The sequence below is a fragment of the Bison bison genome, unplaced genomic scaffold, assembly GCF_000754665.1.
Source record: "Bison bison bison isolate TAMUID 2011002044 unplaced genomic scaffold, Bison_UMD1.0 scf7180017864380, whole genome shotgun sequence".
In the NCBI taxonomy this organism is placed as follows: domain Eukaryota; kingdom Metazoa; phylum Chordata; class Mammalia; order Artiodactyla; family Bovidae; genus Bison; species Bison bison.
This window is the reverse complement of record NW_011494952.1, coordinates 4,130,577-4,149,051: the sequence shown is the minus strand read 5'-3', so window position 1 is coordinate 4,149,051 and position 18,475 is coordinate 4,130,577. Positions and strand designations below refer to the sequence as shown.

At 40.7% G+C, this 18,475-nt stretch overlaps 1 protein-coding gene across 1 annotated transcript in view; it reads left to right on the top strand.

Moving 5' to 3' along the window:
• ARID5B (AT rich interactive domain 5B (MRF1-like)) overlaps positions 1-18,475 on the top strand; it is a 193,455-nt gene that overhangs the window by 14,163 nt on the left and 160,817 nt on the right. The window lies entirely within an intron of this gene.

Genomic DNA, 18,475 nt, shown 5'->3' with positions numbered 1-18,475 from the left:
TTATTGGGAGTATGATTGATTTATAGTGTTGTGTTAGTTTCAGGTGTTAAATGGCTTCTTTTTTTATTATGGAACTATAATTGCTTTACAACGCTGTTGGTTTCTGCTGTACAACAGTGAATCAGGTGTGTGTGTGTGTGTGTGTGTGTGTGTATCCCCTCCCTCTTGAACCTCCATCCCACACCACCCCATGCCACCCCCCTAGGTCATCCCAGAGCCCCGAGCTGAGCTCCCTGTGCTATACTACAGGTTCACACTAGCTACCTCTTTTACACGTGGTAGTTATATACGTCAACACTATTCTGTTTGTCTCACCTTGCCCCCCTCCTCCCATGTCGCATGTCCACTCTGTTTACGTCTCTATTCCTGCCCTGCAAATGGGTACATGTGTACCATTTTTCTAGATTCCATTTGTATGAGTTAATGTACGATATTTGTTTTTCTGTTTCTTCACTTGTTACGACAGACTCTGGGTATTTGTACTAAAATGGTCTTAATAAAGGTAGTAGTAAAACTAGTGCTGTCATCTTCACTTGGACCTTTCGTGTAACCATAATACTATGAGGTAGTCATTTCATTTTGCAAGAGGGCAACCCGAGAGGCTAGGCCATCCAGGTTTGTAAATTCATTCATCGGGTAAATGATGAATGAGACTAAATGGGAGCTCGAGCCGTCTTGATTCCAGAACACAGAGGGCAAAACCCTCTGTGCTGTCCTGCTAACAAGCCAAAGAAACGGGGCCGTATCAGAAAGGGGGTATAAAATCTGCTGAGGTTTTTCCCCATAAAGTAATAAAATAGCACAACCTCTGTATTCATCTTTCAAGGTTTTGTTCAAAATCCACCTTACCTGAAGAGGGGAGAGGGGAACCCAGAGCAGAGGCACAGGTGTGGGCCCGGTCAGGAAGCCAAAGTGGGTGGAGCCAAGGCTGGGACACCATGTGATGCTTGGAAGAACCAGGGAGCAGTGATTTGTCTGTACGTTGCTCCTCCGGTCCTGCCCATCATTGCAGGGCAGCAGTGTCATTTGATGTTGCCAGATCTTTCCATTTTTCAAGGCCCAAAAGCCATATCTTTGTGTTACAGTTGGCAATTCCGTCCAATTTTTAAAAAACACTGTGGGCCAAACAAAATGTGTCTTCATTCTAGATGTGGCCCATGGACTGCCACCTTGCATTCTGCAGAGCAAAGCTTTGGAGTACTACAGTTTTAAAAGCTTTCTCATATTCGGCCTATTTTGTGTAGTGAAGCAGAAGGAACCTTTTGGTCTTAAAGGAACAGCAAAGGAAGGAGCTCAGGCAGCCTGGTGGACAAAACCCTCATCATTCTCTCCAGCCAGAGAGTCTGGGGGGATGGAAGGAATGGATGGATGCACAAACTAGGGCCCACGGTCAGAAAGGGAACAGGGATGGAAATGTGGAGAGAAAGGAGTAAGTCGGGAGGTGGCCTATAGCCATGCTGAAGGCAGCCTGGAGAATGGAGCTTGTGTACATCAGGCCCTTGAAAATACCTAGGGCTTTCATGGGTGGCGATTTTGATGAGAGTGAGAGAGGAGGCAGAAGAAGCCACAGGAAAACAGAAAGGCAGGACGTTCCAATATTGGAAGTGGTCTGCCCTCGGCAGAGCAGCAGGGGTCTGGTGGACAGTGAGGTAGATTGCGGCTGGACCTGGGGTCGTCTAGCAGGTCAGGTTGGACTTGAACCTGGAGGCCGGGCTGGTTAGTAATTTCACACGTCTTGTTTCTTGCTACTTAGGATATAAACCCTTCGTCTTGAAGCTTGGTAGAACCACACGTGCATGTGTATTCTGCCTCTTAGCTGCATGTCATCTTGGTCCATTACTGAATTTTTCTGGGGTCCCTGTTTCCTTATCTGTGAAATAGGCTAGTCTTGCTGGGCTGTGATTATCAAATGAGATTTATATGGGCATAAAGCCCCATATAAATAAAGCCAGCCCCTGGGTCTGGCTGATAGCAGACCCAGGCCTTTAGCAGATGTGAGTTAGCAACCCTGCCCTTACTGGTTCGGAACCAAATCCTAACTTTGTTGTCTCCATGAAGTCTGTCACATTGCTAAGACTGTTAATATCACCTTAATAAGTAATTTATTGGTTGAGTCATTGGATTTCTAACTATTGTTTAAAAAAAAAAAACTAAGAAAATTATCAATTTAAACAGAGTTAAACTTCCTGGTTCTCCATTCTCGAAAAGATTTTCTTGTGTTTAGGTTCAGAGTTTTTCTGATGCATGTTTGAGCTTTCCAGTCACTGTGAATGGGGCACCCTCAAGCCTGTTGAGCTCTGTTCCATTTGGGTCTTAAAGAACCTTGAGGAGGCATTTCTTCCATCAGCCACAACAAAATAAAATGAGATGGGAGTCAAAAGACAAAACCTGCGTTCCAGATGTCCCATCTCAGTGTGCCAAAGGAAGTTCATACCTGATGCTTCCCAGGTCGCTCCCCTTTCATGATGCAACCTCCAGGAAACCTGATGTCGATGTGCTGAATGTCACAACACTGAATTTATTTTAAATATCCTCATTTTCCCACCATTTAAAAAACTCTCTCCTAGTTCCTATTCTTCAAAACACCCCTAATTTGGAAACTAGTTTCACCCTCTGTCATCTCCTCCTCTTCTTCTTTTGGTGGTGGTGGTATGGAATGCATTCCAAACCAATTCCTTTAAGATGTGTAATGCCAGGTTCTTTTAAAAAGCAGAAAGCATCAGCAAATGGATATAAAGGGATAGGGTCCCAGCCAAAATGGCTGGGGGAGCTTAGAAGACGGATCTTCAAAACAGAGACTGCCTGCTGGGCCATTAAATCCTTTAGCTTTGGGGTAATCCCACAGTGCATATCAGATGACTAGAATTCAGATGAAAACACTGCTATAGTACTCAAGCTCCCCACCAAATTATTCCAAAATCTAGTGTACATGGGTTGTAAATACAGAAAATAATTGAATTCTGTTTGTCTTAAGTGAAATAATCTGTTCCATTCTGTTTCTTATGGACCTTCTTCATAATAGTCTAATTGTGTTCTGTGCTCCTGGGGGCTGAATGTGAATTCAGCAACAATGCGTCGGGTTGTAAAATATGCAGCCCCAACAATCTGGGCAGGCAAGGAGGAGGTTCTAGTAAAAAGGCTGAAGATGTTTTTTTCTAATGCAAATTATATGAATCACACACACGGTAGTGTCTTTTAAAATGATCAATGGGCTCTGGCTTTTTTCTTTATAGTTTATAGGTCCTATTTCTCCATGTTTTGGATGTTACTAGATCAGTAATTCAATAGACAGCCAAGCAGGTGTTCAAATCACTCCTGACCCCCAGAATTCCTTAAATGACCCCTCAAAGCAGTGGAGTGAAAACATTTTCAGCATGTCAGAATATTGAATACCTCAGTTGTCTTAATATTTTTTCACCTTAAATTTTAAGGCTGTTTTCTGCCTTTTTCTCTTTGGCTAAAGCAAAGAGAAGCCTTGCCTTGATCTTGGCCATGAGGACTAGAGGATTATGTGTTTGCAGGACCTGTAGATTGTATGTGTACGCAGCACAGTGTCTAAATGGTCAGCTGTGCCAAGGCCCTTGAAAAGGTGAGAGGAGGACAAGAGAGATGATGCCTGGGATTCTTCTGCAGTAGCTGAGGATATAATATTGTTCTTAAACGCACACCATTTCTATTTTTAAATATAGGATTTTGATTGCAAACTTATTCAGTTCAATTCAACCAATATTTATTAGTACAGGGTACTTTGGGGGTGATAAAGAGATGAGTAAGATTGGCTCTTCTTCCTCTAGTTGCTTAGAAGAGATAAAGTTAGCTTTACTTGACAGGTTTATATTTTACTTTGGCTCTTCCATCCTGGCAGGTACACGTATATAGTTCTGTGTGCTCAGTCCCTCGGTTGTGTCCGACTCTTTGAGACCCCATGGGCTATATAGCCCACTCACCAGGCTCATCTGTCCATGGACTTCTCCAGGCAAGAATACTGGATTGGATAGTCATTTGCTTCTCCAGGGGATCAGCTCGTCCCAGGGATCAAACCCGATCTCCTGGATTGCAGGTGGATTCTTTATTGTCTGAGCCACCAGAGAAGCCCCTACATTGTTCTATGGTATTCTGGGAAATTTCCTTGTGAAGGCAGTTTTTCCAGGATTTAGGCAGTTGCAAAAAGCATTTTTCCATTGGCTTGTCAGTTTCTTAGCAGAAATTAATTTCCAGACGTAGTTGAAACTGTTATTTAGCAACTTGTTTCACAGACTTTCATTGTCACACAAAAGCGTGTAAAACTATCTTGTGTTTAAAGACTAGTATACTAGCTCTCTATTGTTATGTAACAACTTACTCCAAATTTCACATCTTAAAACATTATCTTTACAGTTTCTGTAGGTCAGGAGTCTGGGTAAAGGTTAGCTAGGTGTGTCTGAATCAGGGTCTCTCAAAGCTTCGTTCAGGGTGCCCGGCTGGGCCTTACTCATCTCAGAGCTCTGTTGGGCTAGAATCTACTTTTGAGTTCACTCAGTTGTCTGTTCCTGGGCTGTTGAACTGAGATCCTTCTCCCTTGTTAGCCATGGACCTTGACCTCTCTGGTTCCTTGTCATGCCTCACAGGCTTCCCCACAGGCCAGCTCCAACATGGGAACTGACTTCCCTCACAGTATGTGAGCAAACCAGGAGCCACAGACCTTTTGCAACCTCATCTCAGAATTGAAATCCAATCACTTTTCCATAGGTCTGTTTGTTAGATGTGAGACGTTGTGTCCAGCCCACATTCAAGGGGAGGGGATCACACGAGGGCATGCATACAGATAGGTGGGGATCATTGGGCACCCTCATAGAGGATGCCCACTACAGTCAGTGGAACAGTCACTTTAGCATAAAGCTAGTCTGGTGAGGATTGGAAGATAATCTTCTTACCCTGTCTTGCTCTTTTTTTATCTCCTTTTCTTGTTATTATGTATTTTCATTGAGTGGCTCCTTCCAAACACCTACCCGCTTTTCTGGGCATTTAATTATAGATGACGTATGTATTAATAGTAGATAGCCGATCGCTTTAATCCGTCAAAGGTTTGTTAGTCTTTGACCATGGCAACAAGTTATATTGAGTCTTAAACTTCATGTCTTGGCCAGTGAATTAGGGGAGTTTTGCTGGAAAGGGTATTGTGTCTGGTGTGATGATGAGTCCGTAGGGAGAAGGGGAATGAGGACCTATAACTGGTATAATTAAACAGGCTCCTAAGTGTGTAAAAACATAGGTACGTTCCATGCCCCATAGTTAAGGAGAGGCATTAAATCAGGTTGGCATATAGCCATGTAAAGAAGACCTAAACATCCAAATGAAAGGGATGGTTGTCCCAGTTTGTGTTCCTGACCAGTGTATCTATAGGTGATACGCATCTCTTAGCCACCCTTCAACTTCATGCACATGTCAGGGAGCAGCTGGCCCTCAATCTTTTAAATTCTGTGGAAATTAGCTGTTTTCATAGGAAGACTCGTCTGTTTCAGGGAAGATGAAACTTGGTTTTTGATAAAGTGTTTAAAACATACCTATGTAGGCATTAAAGATTTGAGAAAAGGGTGGCATTAAGCAGATTGGAGAAGGAAATGGCAACCCACTCCAGTACTCTTGCCTGGAAAATCCCATGGACCAAGGAGCCTGGTAGGCTACAGTCCATAGGGTCGCAAAGAGTCGGACACGACTGAGCAACTTCACTTCACTAAGTCAGTATTTTAATAATGGAAATTGATTTATGGAGTAGCTTCCGTGTTAAACCTGCCGGAAATTTAGAGGAAAGGAGTCTGGATTTAAATTTAGAAGCACGCATCAGCTCGAGGATGTGTGTATGTTGTGTGTTTTTTCCTGTTTATTTTTTTTTCACCTTGAGTTTGACAGTACACCACGTCCCTCCCCGTGCCTTTGCATCCTCTTCTCCTTCTGAGTGCAGTATCCACCATTCCTCTCCCACCTCTCTCCCCTTTTATCCTCACTTGTTCCTTCTCTTCCTCAGGGTCTCAGCAGAGACCTTCCCTGACCATTGCTTTGACATCATACCCAGTCCTACCCCTTGTCTCCCATTATGGCCTCTTCTAGTTCTTTTGCCTCATATTTTATTATCTGACTCCCTACATCCCTCTCCCCCAACACAGACACGAACAGTACCCCTCCTCCACAACTGTAGGCTCCAGGAAGGTAGGGATTTTTATGTACCTCCTGATGATAATCCCAAAGCCTGACATACAGTTGTTCAGGTGCTAAGTCACGTCCGACTTTTGCGACCCTGTGGACTGTAGCCCATCAGTCTCCTCTGTCTATGGGCTTCCTCAGGCAAGAATACTGGAGTGGGTTACCATTTCCTTCTCCAGGGGATCTTCCTGACCCAAAGATTGAACCTGCGTCTCCTGCATTGGCAGGCAGATTCTTTACCACTGAGCCACCAGGGAAGTCCGACATATAGTTAGTTAGCACTCAATAAATATTTGTTGAATGAATGAGATCACTTATGACAGTTTCTCATTCTATAAGTCACTTTTAGCTGAGGACTGTGGTTTACTGTCTGTGTCCCTTGCCCCCTCTAGACTGTTGCTCTTCCCTGGCCCCCTGCTGTGCCTAGAGTGGAGGCTCAAGGATATGCCCTGGACATTGAACGTGAAAGAATGAATGGATTCTCTAGCAAAGGAAACTAGAGAGAGTGAGAGTAACCTTCACTTCCGAGGCAAGAAACAGGAGCCCTGGGCAGCGCCAGTGTCATCTTCATCCTTATCTGTCCGTGGCTGGTCCTCAGCCCAATTCCTGGCACAGAGCAGAATATGGCTTAATTGGATCAGATTGAGTTGAGTTGGGGAAAAACTCAAACAACATTCCTCCGGACAATAGCAGTGGACGAAGCTCAGTTTGTGAATGCTCAGCTTGTGATGGCTCCTTCTGGATTCCCTTCTGCAGCTGTTTTGCCAGAACACCCAATGGCATTCATTCATTCACTCGTTCGTTTATTCATTCAGCTCCTCCTGGTAGTATATAGAATATCAGAAGGTGTGGAAGATAAGTCACAGCCCTGCCTTCAGGAAGTGTACCTTGAGGAAAACTTGGGCTTTATTCTCTGGATTATACACCATCCCTGAGGTGGCGGAGAGTTGAAATAAGGCGGTTGTAGTTGCCCGTGGCCCATCCTCTGTGTTGGCCTCCACACCACAGTCTTTGAACAGGAGTAGAAAGGTCACCAACTGTGGTTGCAAATTGGCTCTTATGCTAATCCTGTCTTATTCAAAAACACTCAATTTTTTTCCAAACTGAGTTTAGAGCTTTTGACTAAAGCCTGAATCATTTACTGTGTCAGAGCATATCGCCAGTATGGGAAAAACTAGAACTTTAAAATACAAAACCCCTTTTAAGTAATCCAATATAGGATAATTACATTATTAAATAAAGCCCTGGGTTTCAAATTATTCCACTGCCATTGTACATGTGAAGAGAATAATGTGAACTGTGCTAAGCGAACAGAGCAAAAAAAAAAAAGGTTTAACAGGAGGGAGCATGTCTAAATCATATGTTTATGTTTAAATAAAAGCTACACAAAATAGGAAGATTTACTTGGTTTCTACATTAAAGTGTCCTAAATAGGCGTAAGGCTTTCGATGATTGTCTGTGAAGACTGTTCTTCTCATTAATGGCAGCTGTATATCAAGATGCTGTTGCCAGATCACCAATAACTTTGACTAATTTGGACGGCTCCCATTGTGACTTTCATATACCAACAGGGACAAGGAATTTTCTTCTTCCTTTTAGGGTCTCAAAGGAATATGGGCCCCACTGAACTTCGTACCTGGGCAGGATGCCATGTGCCTATAAAACTAGGTGAAAAAAAGATCAGGAGATGCAAAAGTAATGAGTTGAAGTCACTCCGCATGTTGGAACATCTGGGTTGGGTGGTGGTTGAATCTGAGTTCTATTGTTCTTGTTTGTGCTTTTAGAGAATGTTCTTTATAGGTACCTCGGTTGAGCTTTAACACTGGAATTGTGCTCCTTTATCTTCTTTTGCTTCTGTTTTAATGGCCAGAGCTAAGTATATGAGTACCACGCTAGTTTTTATTACGGCAGCCTGAAAGTAGTTAAGAAAAAATAGACTGTGATGTTAACACCCTATTAGTTTGGCTAAAGGAAGGGTAGGCTGGTTCAACCATTGACTGAAGGCATCTTCTCTACATATCAAATGCTTCCCTATTTAGAGAGAATGCTAGGATGTGTTTTCTTGTTTCTGTGTAATTTTTTTTTAATCTTAGGGAGGAAAAAAGATGAATGCATGGTAAATCTAAAAGAAAAGAAATGGAACTGGGAATTAACGACAGGATATTTCTGAGGTTTTCTTTTGAGATGGCCTTCTGGTAGGGGAGCAGACTGCTGCCTAACAGGTTTTAGATTAGTGTGTATTAAAAATGTATTTAGGAACATAAAATATTTAGGGTTTTTGAATTACTTGTTTGATACTCAAATGCCTTTGGCAAAGCCATGAAGGATGGTCACATTACATTTGACAAATCGCCCCTCAGAGCAGTCTTGTGTTTGCTTACCCTCTCTAATTGTGCCAGGATGAATTTCCAAAATTCACTGAGCCACAGAAGTCACCCAGACATCTGGTGGTGGAGGGGGCAGTGGTTGAAAGAGAAGGGACTGGCTTGGGAAATTGGAACCCAATACACTAGGGAGCCTCCATGGCAAATCCATTTCATCATGTTAAGGGAGTCAAATTAAACCTTAGCATACTTGAGAGGATGTCTTCATCACTCAGACAACAGAAAATTCTTCACATTTTGAATTAAGGCATATAGTCTTACTTTGGGGACAAAAACAAAATAAAAATTAAAATACTTTCTGTTGCAAAATGACTTTAAATCCCACCCACCCTAGGAAATTGGTGGAAGGTGGGGAAGGTTTACTTATTCCAGGATAGGAGTAGGTTGGAGTGTTACTACTGTAAAGGCTTAAGACACCGGTTTCTGGGACTTCCCTGGTGGTCCAGTGGTTAGGAATCCAGCTTCCACTGCAGGGGGAACGCATTCAATCCCTGGTCAGGGAACTAAGATTGGACATGCTGTGCAGCACAGCCGGAAAAAAAGACCAGTTTCCCAGAGACCATAGGGTTACCAAGCTGGTTTCTGGTTCTACTTCAGTTTTCTCATCACTAAAATGGGCCTGAGAACACCTATTTCGGCAAGTCCTTATGGGGATTAGATAAGATAATGTCTGTGAATCCATAGATTAGTGCAGGTAAAATAAAGTACCTCAGGGTTTGTCACTGCTGTATCCTTGAGGGTTGAGGCATATAACTTAGAAGCCCAAACATTCTTGATGGCTTTCTGGCTCATCTTTGCCTTGGAGACACCCATCAGGAGCTACAGGGATATCATCCCCAGACAAAGAATTAAGAGTTAGGAAGTACACAGTTCCTTGCAGGTGACATGCGAAGACCAGCCCCCCGTCCTTTTCAGTTACAGTGATGCTATATGTAATAATAGTAATAGCTGTGATTTCTAGGATGCCTGTGTTGAGAGATGTACTAGAATTACCCCATAGGCTAGATACGCTATGAGGTGGGTTCTTTTGTCCTATTCACCTCCCCCCGCCCTGCCTTTTTAAGATGAGACCTGGGCAAGATAATGTTACACCCCAACATTAACATTAAACACAGAAGAGCTACATTGGAACCTGGGTCCGAGAGACTCCGAAGCCAGTGTTTCCTCAGCTCTCTTAGTTTCTTCCAGCATGGAGCATCCAGACAGGGGTGGGGGCCGTCAACAAAAGCACTTGTAAGCTCTGGGCCCAGCACAGCCCGTGGCTCCTTAGCGCAAGAGAAGTAAAAGTTAGACAAACATCTTTGCCATTAAAAAGGTGTTTATTGTAGGAGAGAGAATGATGCAATTCAGCATCAAATACTGACACCTAAGAACGATTTAGCATGTCACAAGTAATAAGCTCAGTAATTCCCACTTCAGGGACCAAGGTAGTGTTGGTATCATTTTATTTTGTCAAGTTAAGGACATTAAAAACAGCTACTACTGTCCATTGCCATCCTCATAATATCTTTTTCCCCCTCTAAAACACCACCAGATGAAAGGAAGAGATATGAAGTCTTAAATAGAAAAGAGTGTGTAGGAGCCTCTCTCGATCAGCACTGCTCCCTTCTTTCTGCCCTGAGGGCCCGCCTGTGTGGCCCCACTAACAGAGTTCTGGGCCCCGCTTCTATCAAGGTTCCCCATAGAAGAGAGAGGGATGGAGGAGAGTGAAGGCAGGTGTTTATCCTGCTCTTTCCTGTGAGGTTCCCACGGACTGTCGGTGTTCCGCTGAGAAAGAGTCAAAGCCACTGGTAGAAGGTCTGCTCTGCTCCTGTAACCGTTCCCTCCACCTTTGACAGTTGCCCCAGGAATGGTGACAGGTGAGCTGCTACGAGCCCACTTTCCTGGACTGTCGCTGTCCTAGGGTGCTTTTACACCCACCAACATCTTTCTTATTAGTCCCTTTGTGATTATCGTTATTCAAATATTCCATCTTTTTCCTGTTGGGATCCTGACTGATACAAGGATAGTCCTTGAAATCTAGCATATTTAGTTTCTTGAAGTATACACTGCTTTGTCTTCCTTGTTCCCGTTTCACTATTGATCAGTGAAAACTTCGTATTGTTGACCCCCATTACCATTCTCTTTTGCTGGATATTCTTGGATCTCTGATTGACACCCGCGTGCCTGCCGAGTGACACCTTTAACTCTTTGCATAGATAGCCTATTAGCAGGACACACAGATGTGTTACAGGGACAGTGAGGGGGCGGAAGGGTAGGGTCTTGAATGGCAGGTATCTGAGGGAGGCTTGGATATAAAGGAGTGAGTGGCCAGTGTAACCAGGCTCAGTGGGGCGCTTTCTTTTCCTTGGTTGAGTCCGCTGGTGCACACCATGGACATACATGCCCGCTCCAGTGCTTAGGGCATCACTAACTTTGAAAAGTTTGTCTTCAGTTTTAGTTTCTGTCTTGATGGAAAACTCCCCCTCTTGGGACTTCCCTGGCAATTCAGTGGGACTTCGCTTCCAGTATGGGGGGGTGCCGGTTTGATCCCTCGTGGGGGAGTTAAGATCCCGCATGCTCGAGGCCAAAAACCCCCCAAACATAAAATAGAAGCAATTCTGTAACATTCAATAAAGACTTTAAACTGGTCTATATTAAATTTTTTTTTCAAATTACCCACTCTTGTGGAACCAAGTAGACTGTTATTTTGGTTTCACAATTTTTTTAGCTAACATCACCTATTAATGTGTTTTGTGTTCCTGACATTTATCACATTTCAACTGCTCTACAAAGAACATTTTAAAAACACAGGATGTTTGAGGATGATTAAGGTGAATAAGCCATGTTTTCCTATTCTCATTTAACCCTCCTCCTCCCTGCCAACCCCCACAGAATACACTAATGTGTTTATTGTCCTTTGGGCTCTATTAACATAGCTGAATATGGCTTTCCTCAGCAAAGGTCTGTTATTGGGTACCACATGGTGCCATAGGGAAGTTTCTGTTCACATCTTCTCTCCTGAGGAATGATATGTTAGTAAAAAAAAAAAAAAATATATATATATATAGGCTTAGCTGTGCTAACAGAGGCCCAGAATTAAAGTTGTTTAAATAACCTGGGAGTTCAAAATCTCTCATGTCACAGCCTGTGGGTAAGTGGTTCAGGCTTAATGTGGTGACTCTGCTCCATGAAATCTTTGAGACTTGACTGCTTTTATCTTTTTTCTCCTCAGAGATTTGCTTCCATTTGTATGATCCAAAGGCATATCCATCCCCTTTGAGGGCCTGGTCCAGAAGTTGTACACATTACTGATACTCACATCCGATTGGTCAAAACTTGGTCAGGTGGCTGCATCTGGCTGTAAGGGAAGCAGGGAAATGATGTCTTTATTCTGTGCCCAGCAAATTAGCAATCTCTTATTAAAGAAGAAGGGAAGAATAGATACAGGCAAACAGTTGATCACAGTGGGGAATATTAAATTCTTGTGTCAACTAAGCTCTTTTCTTACGTATAAGCCAAGTGGTACAGTTCCGCTGAACTTGAGTTGACTCTTGAGACATCTAAGCTGAGGACTGAACAAAGGACTGGAGTTTGGATGAAGGTTTAAACCAGCTAGTTGGAACCAAACTATAGAGTGTAGTCATGGGCTTAGAGATTAACATTGGAATCTCCATGGAGAATGATTTCTTCAGGGAGTGATATGCAAAGAAAGAAGACTGGACCCAGAAGGAACCTAAGGATATGTGCTTTCCTACATTTTCCCCGTAGGGAAGTAGAATAAGGGAGGAGAGAAATTGAATAGTTGTTGGGTAGGTGTTCTTCATGGGTCCGTTGAGTATCTGCACATCATGTGAGCAGAACTGACTGCCTTTGTTCCAACTGTCTTTTCAAGAAAGTTTATGTCGTGAACAGCCTTGGAAGATGGAGCTTGTGTCTTCCTCCAAAACAAAGGGCAGACATACTTACTGCTCAGTATTAAAAGATTTGGGTTCCCTATGCTTGGGGTTCCTCTCCTGAAATGCACCCACTCTTATGTATATGTCTCATCTAGGCCTCTTTGAATCCCCTTTTGGGATCTGGGTATCAAACATCCGACACAGATGGTGATACTTTGACGGCAGCTATTGCTGTGAACTGTAAACCATCCTTTTGTCTCTGCTTACAGTCTGTATCTTCTATAAGCATCCATGAAACTGACAGATTAATTTATAAGTTTGAAGTAGAATAAAATCTCAGATTCTTCAGTTATTAACAAGAGGGAGAATTTTAAGACAAAGCTACACTTGTTATTAAATTATTTTTAAAATTAATTTATTTTAATTGGAGGGTAATTTACAGTATTGTGGTTTTTGCCATACATTGACATGAATCAGCCATGGGTGTACATGTGTCCCCCCATCCTGAACCCCCCTCCCACCTCTCTCCCATCCCTCAGGGTTGTCCCAGTGCACCAGCTTTGATTGCCCTGTTTCATGCATCAAGCTTGGACTGGTCATCTATTTCACATATGGTAGTGTATATGTTTCAATGCTATTCTCTCAAATCATCCCACCCTCACCTTCTCCCACAGAGTCCAAAAGTCTGTTCTTTACATCTGTGTCTCATTTGCTATCTTGCGTACAGGGTCGTCATTACCGTCTTTCTAAATTCCATATATATTTGTTAATATACCGTATTGGTGTTTTTCTTTCTGACTTACTTCACTTTGTTTAATAGGTTCCAGTTTCATCCACTTCATTAGAACTGACTAAAATGCATTCTTTTTAATAGTTGAGTAATATTCCATTGTGTATAAAAGTTAAGAATAGCCTTGGTTAATGATATAGTGATTTTGAAAGATTTTAAACTCAAGACCCTTTATGCTCAGATTATTTAGGACCACAGAGGTGCTTTGGTTTATGTGGATTATATCTACTGGTATTAGAAATTAAAACAAAATAATTTTAAATGCTCAATTTGTTTAAAAATAAAAGTAATGTGACATGTATATGCAAAAACTGATTGTCAAGCTGACTCAGACTTGACAAAAAATTAAATCAAAATGGATTATATTTGTAAATGTAAAACTATAGAACTTTGGGAAGAAGACAAAGGAGAAATTCTTCATGACCAGAACTCAGGCAAAGAATTCATAGGTATAAAAGTAAAACTACCATCCATAAAATTAAAAAATGATCAATTGGACTTGATCAAAGTGTAAAACTTTTGTTAAACACACTGATAAAGAATGAAAAGACAAGCTACAGAATAGGAGAAAATATTTTCAAACCCTAGGTCTAATAAAAGACATATCACGAGGGTACAAGGACTCTCAAAACTCAACAATATGGAAATAAACAACCCAATGTTTAAAAATGGGCAAAAGACTTAAATACACACTTCACCAGAAAGGATATACGGATGGCAAATTAGCACCTGAAAAGATGTTCAACATCATCAGCCATTAGGGAAATGAAAATTAAAAACATGATGAGAAACCTCTACATACATATTAAAATGGCAATAATAAGTTAATTAACAGTCATAGTATCAAGTGCTCGTAAGGACAGGGGACAGCTGGAACTCTCATGCATTGTTTGTGGGAATGCAAAATGGTACAGCCACTCTGGAAAACAGTAGGGCAGCTTCTGCAAAATGAAATATATACTTACTATATGACTCAACAGTCCCTCTCCTAGGTATTTATTCAAGAGAACTGAAAATGCATGTTCACACGAAAACTTGTACATGAATATTTATAGCAACTCTATTTGTAATCACCAAAGTTGGAAACAACCCAGTGTTCCTCAATGGAACACATCCATACCACGGGGTACTATTCAGCAGAAAAAAAGGAACAAGCTGTTGATACAGGCAGCAGCCTGGTGGCTCTCAAAGGCATTATGCTGAGTGAAATATAAGCAGTCTTAAAAGATTTCACACTGTATGATTTAATTTATATGACATTTTGCAGAAGAGAAAACCATACCAGGCAAGATCAGTAGTTGCCATGTGTACAAAGAACTGTACACCAAAAAAGGAAGTTTTACTGTAAGTTAATTTTAAAAATGAAAATGGCAATATAAACCCATTATGTAAATGTAACACATTTTTATGAAAATTAACCATATTTTCAAAAACAAAAAAAAATAGTATAAACAGTGGCATTGTTTTACATTTTTGTAAATTTCTTTACCATTGAGCTTAAAGAGACAGCTGTATTCTGATATCTCCTTCTGTATTCACTCTTTTGCCATACCATCTGTCATATAGTCACTGGAAAACCCCACTAGACACTTGAACGAGAATAAGAGTGAAAAAAGCAAATAATTTCTTAGTATTATTATGATCATTGTTTTGACTCTATGGACCACCTGAAATAGTCTTGGGGATTCCCCAGGGCTCCTGGCCCATACTTTGAGAACCACTGATATATAATATACCATCCCAAATTTTATTTTCATAGCATCAAGACTTTTTTTTGCCATACCCATATCTCCTACGTTTATTTAATGCTTTTGTTCAAACTAACCCATTTTTAAAAACAAAATTTTTTTAAAAAGAAACTTTCTGTATCTCCTATAAATGGGAAGCCAGTACCACTTCCCCATAAGTGGAAAGTTACTACAAGAATAAATATGCAGTGAGTAAGTTATATTGAATTTTAAAAGATTCATCCATGAACCATCTAAACTCATCTCTGTGTGGTACTATTTGGAAAACACTAATTTAGAGAAACAAGGATAATGAGGTGACATACCACTTCATTTATGTTGACAGATTTAATCCTCACCATTACCATCAGAGATAGACAGTATTACTAAACTTAAAAAAAAAAAATGTGTGTTTAAAAAATGGAAGCACAAGAAAGTTAAAGTTGCCTAGTGTTCCACAGGGAGTAAATTACAGGGCAGGGATTTGAACCCAGGCAGTCTGGCTCCAGAGTCCAGGATGAATGCTGTGTTGGCAGATAGGAAACTTGGATTCTTGTCCAACTTCCACCTGAAGCTGGCAGTAGGACGTGTCACTGAGTCTTACTGTTCTCATCATTGCCGTGGAGGAGGTAGGATGAATTAGGGCTTGGAAGTTTAAATGATGGGTTCCTGTCCAAGGGGCCGGGCAGGTACGGGAACGGTGGGCTGAATGTGAGGTGACAGGGAGTGGTGGGGGGTCAGTGGCAAACTACAGGGCTTGCCTTGCATCTAAAGAAAGCAACCCTACTCACTTTCAACTTTCCTGTTTTGAGAGGGGTTTTCTGGTTGTTTTTTTTTTTTTCACATATCACTTTATTTTATTTTATAAGAGGAGTTAGAAGTCTGGGGACTTTGTGTAAAATTTCTCAATTTGTACAACACTTGGAGAGGCCAGCCACACACATGAGCTGGCTGATATATGACCAGATGATCTCCTTTGACTTAGAGGATTCTGTGATTGAGTATGCTGTTACTACACAGTTGGAGAAACAAAACCCAAATGACAGAAATAGGCAGCTTAAAACAATGATGAACTTAGAAAGCGTCCCAACTCAGTCTATATAAATATTGATTCGGCTCTGGGTTCAAAGAGCTAAGGCACATTAATAGAATAATAGTGTATTTCTTTATGTTCCTGTTGTGTTGAGAGTAAGTCAGCAATACTTATCTAGTGCTAATTTTTGGTTTGCAGAGAGCTAATGTAATCATTAGATGAGTTTATTGAAATTCTTTTCTTAGATATAGAGACTTGCCCAAGAATGGTATTAGGAACTTTAGTCAGCACCGGCTCAGAATAGTAAACACGAACATGTGATTTATGCTATTGTGTATACCAAGTAATGTTTCCTGAGACTTTTTCTATATATATGTTGGCTATTTTGCTCTTTCGGGTTGTTTAGTTTCTTCCCCCTCCTCCGCTTATCAGATTTCCTTCTAAATCCTGGCATTTGAAATGTTGTAGGGCTAGTTTCTCTGAATCCACAGTGAGACATACTGGTGGTTTCACAATTAATCCAAACTTGGGTTTACGGCTAATATGTGTTTATTTGAATTCCTGCATTTATTTTTATGTATTGTGTATATTCATAGTACTCAGAAAGTCTGTTTCAGGGAGAAAGAGGAAGGAGGACTAAATCTATAGACTGGATCTTGAAAGATGGGTTTATTCATCAATGACATCATAAGGATTGTATTTTCTCTTGGTTAATAAACGATTTGTTTGGCGGGTGTTGGAAGCCAGCCAGAGCTAGTCATGCCATTTCTTGGAAAAGATCTGAAGCAACTGGTAATTGAAATGATAATCATTTGATCATAGTTAGAGCTATTTGAAAATAACACTCATCTCCAGACTTGTCTCTTCTAGGGAACCATATTTGGTAAAATTGTTGCCAAATTCCATTTTTGCTAATGTTGAGACTTATATACCATGATACTTAATTATTTTCCAGTATATTCTAAACTTGATTTCTGGTTTGCCCTTTCCAGAAGCTGTTCCCATATGCTTTGAAACAATACCCAGCCTGAATTTTTATTCTGGCATTTAATAATCACCATGTAATAGCTATAAAATGCGTGACAACTACAGATCTTTTATTTCAAGAGGATGGTGTAGTGAGTCTGAGTGAAATCATCCATTGAAATGGTACTTTGTAATATGCCCCATTGTTTATAAAGTATTGACTTTTTTTTTTCTTGAGCAGAAGATACAAACAGTTCCCGCTTTGTCTCCCATTTACTGGAAGTTCATATTTAATCATGATAAGGGAAAGGATTCCATTACGAAAGTTTTACTTTTCATTTTTGATTGAGATTTGTTATTTTGCTGCTACCTAACAAACTCTTCTCAGAGGCAGCTTGGAACTGGATGAGGAAAAGTGAAATTTTAGATCCTACCTTAAAACACTTTAAAAAGACTAAACGTTTTCAAATCCAGGGCTTTTAACTGTATGAAGCTAATCTTAATAAACCCTCTTTTGTTTGCTTTGGAGTAGTGTGTACAGTGTGTACAGTGTGTGTGTGTGTGTGTGTGTGTGTGTGTAGGTGGGAGAGAAGAAGGAAAGAGTCATGTTTTATAGAAAAATTAGCCAAAAATCACTTGTGAATTCCCTTTGTTTAATAGCTCAGAGACATCTTCCTGTTGTTGTTTGTCAAAAATATTTCTAAGATTTTGTAAGCTTAGGGGTTTTCACAGCTCAGCTTTCTTCAGAAACGTGAAGTAAAAGAAATGAAAGAAGTCAGTTCAAGTTGAAATGTCAAATGCTTCAAATAATCTAACTTTAAACCCAGGGAGATGATCTTCTTAAGCCTTTTCAAAGTATCTTTGGGAAAGAGAGGCCCTCCTTTGCTCCATGAATGGATATCTATTAAATATCTTGTTGGATTAATTCTGAGTCAGAAAAGTTGGTTGTTTCCTGGAAACAATTAAAGATGCTTAAAATTCAAATTTATGATCCATAGGAGAAACTCAAGTTTCAACTACTTTTCTTAGATTCAAAGGCTTTCTCCTCACCCACCCTCTTGCTTCTTACCCCATATGTATTAAGAGAAAAAATCAGTTCATTTCTCAACTTACAAAGTTTTTAAGAAACATGAGAATGTGTAAGTTTCTTTCAGTGGGAAGCACATAACATTTATGAAGTATTTCTTTTGGGATTACATCACAGTTTTATTTAATTTTAGGACAAAAGTTAAATTCAATATTTGTGTATAAGCCAAGGGAAAATGTACCATAAACATAGGAATTTGGGGGTGAGTCAGAGTTCCAAGAATCCCAGATTTACTTAGACCATTTATATAAAGACAGGCTAACCATTAGTCATCTATTTCTTGCTTTTTTACTTTTGTAATTAATGGCACCTAAAAATTAGCTTTCACCCAAGTGGTCAAAAAGGGAGACTGAGCTTTGGCAACTAGCATTAAAGATAGCTATTAGAATTACTGCCCAATTTTTGGACTTATTCTAAGCACATAACAAAA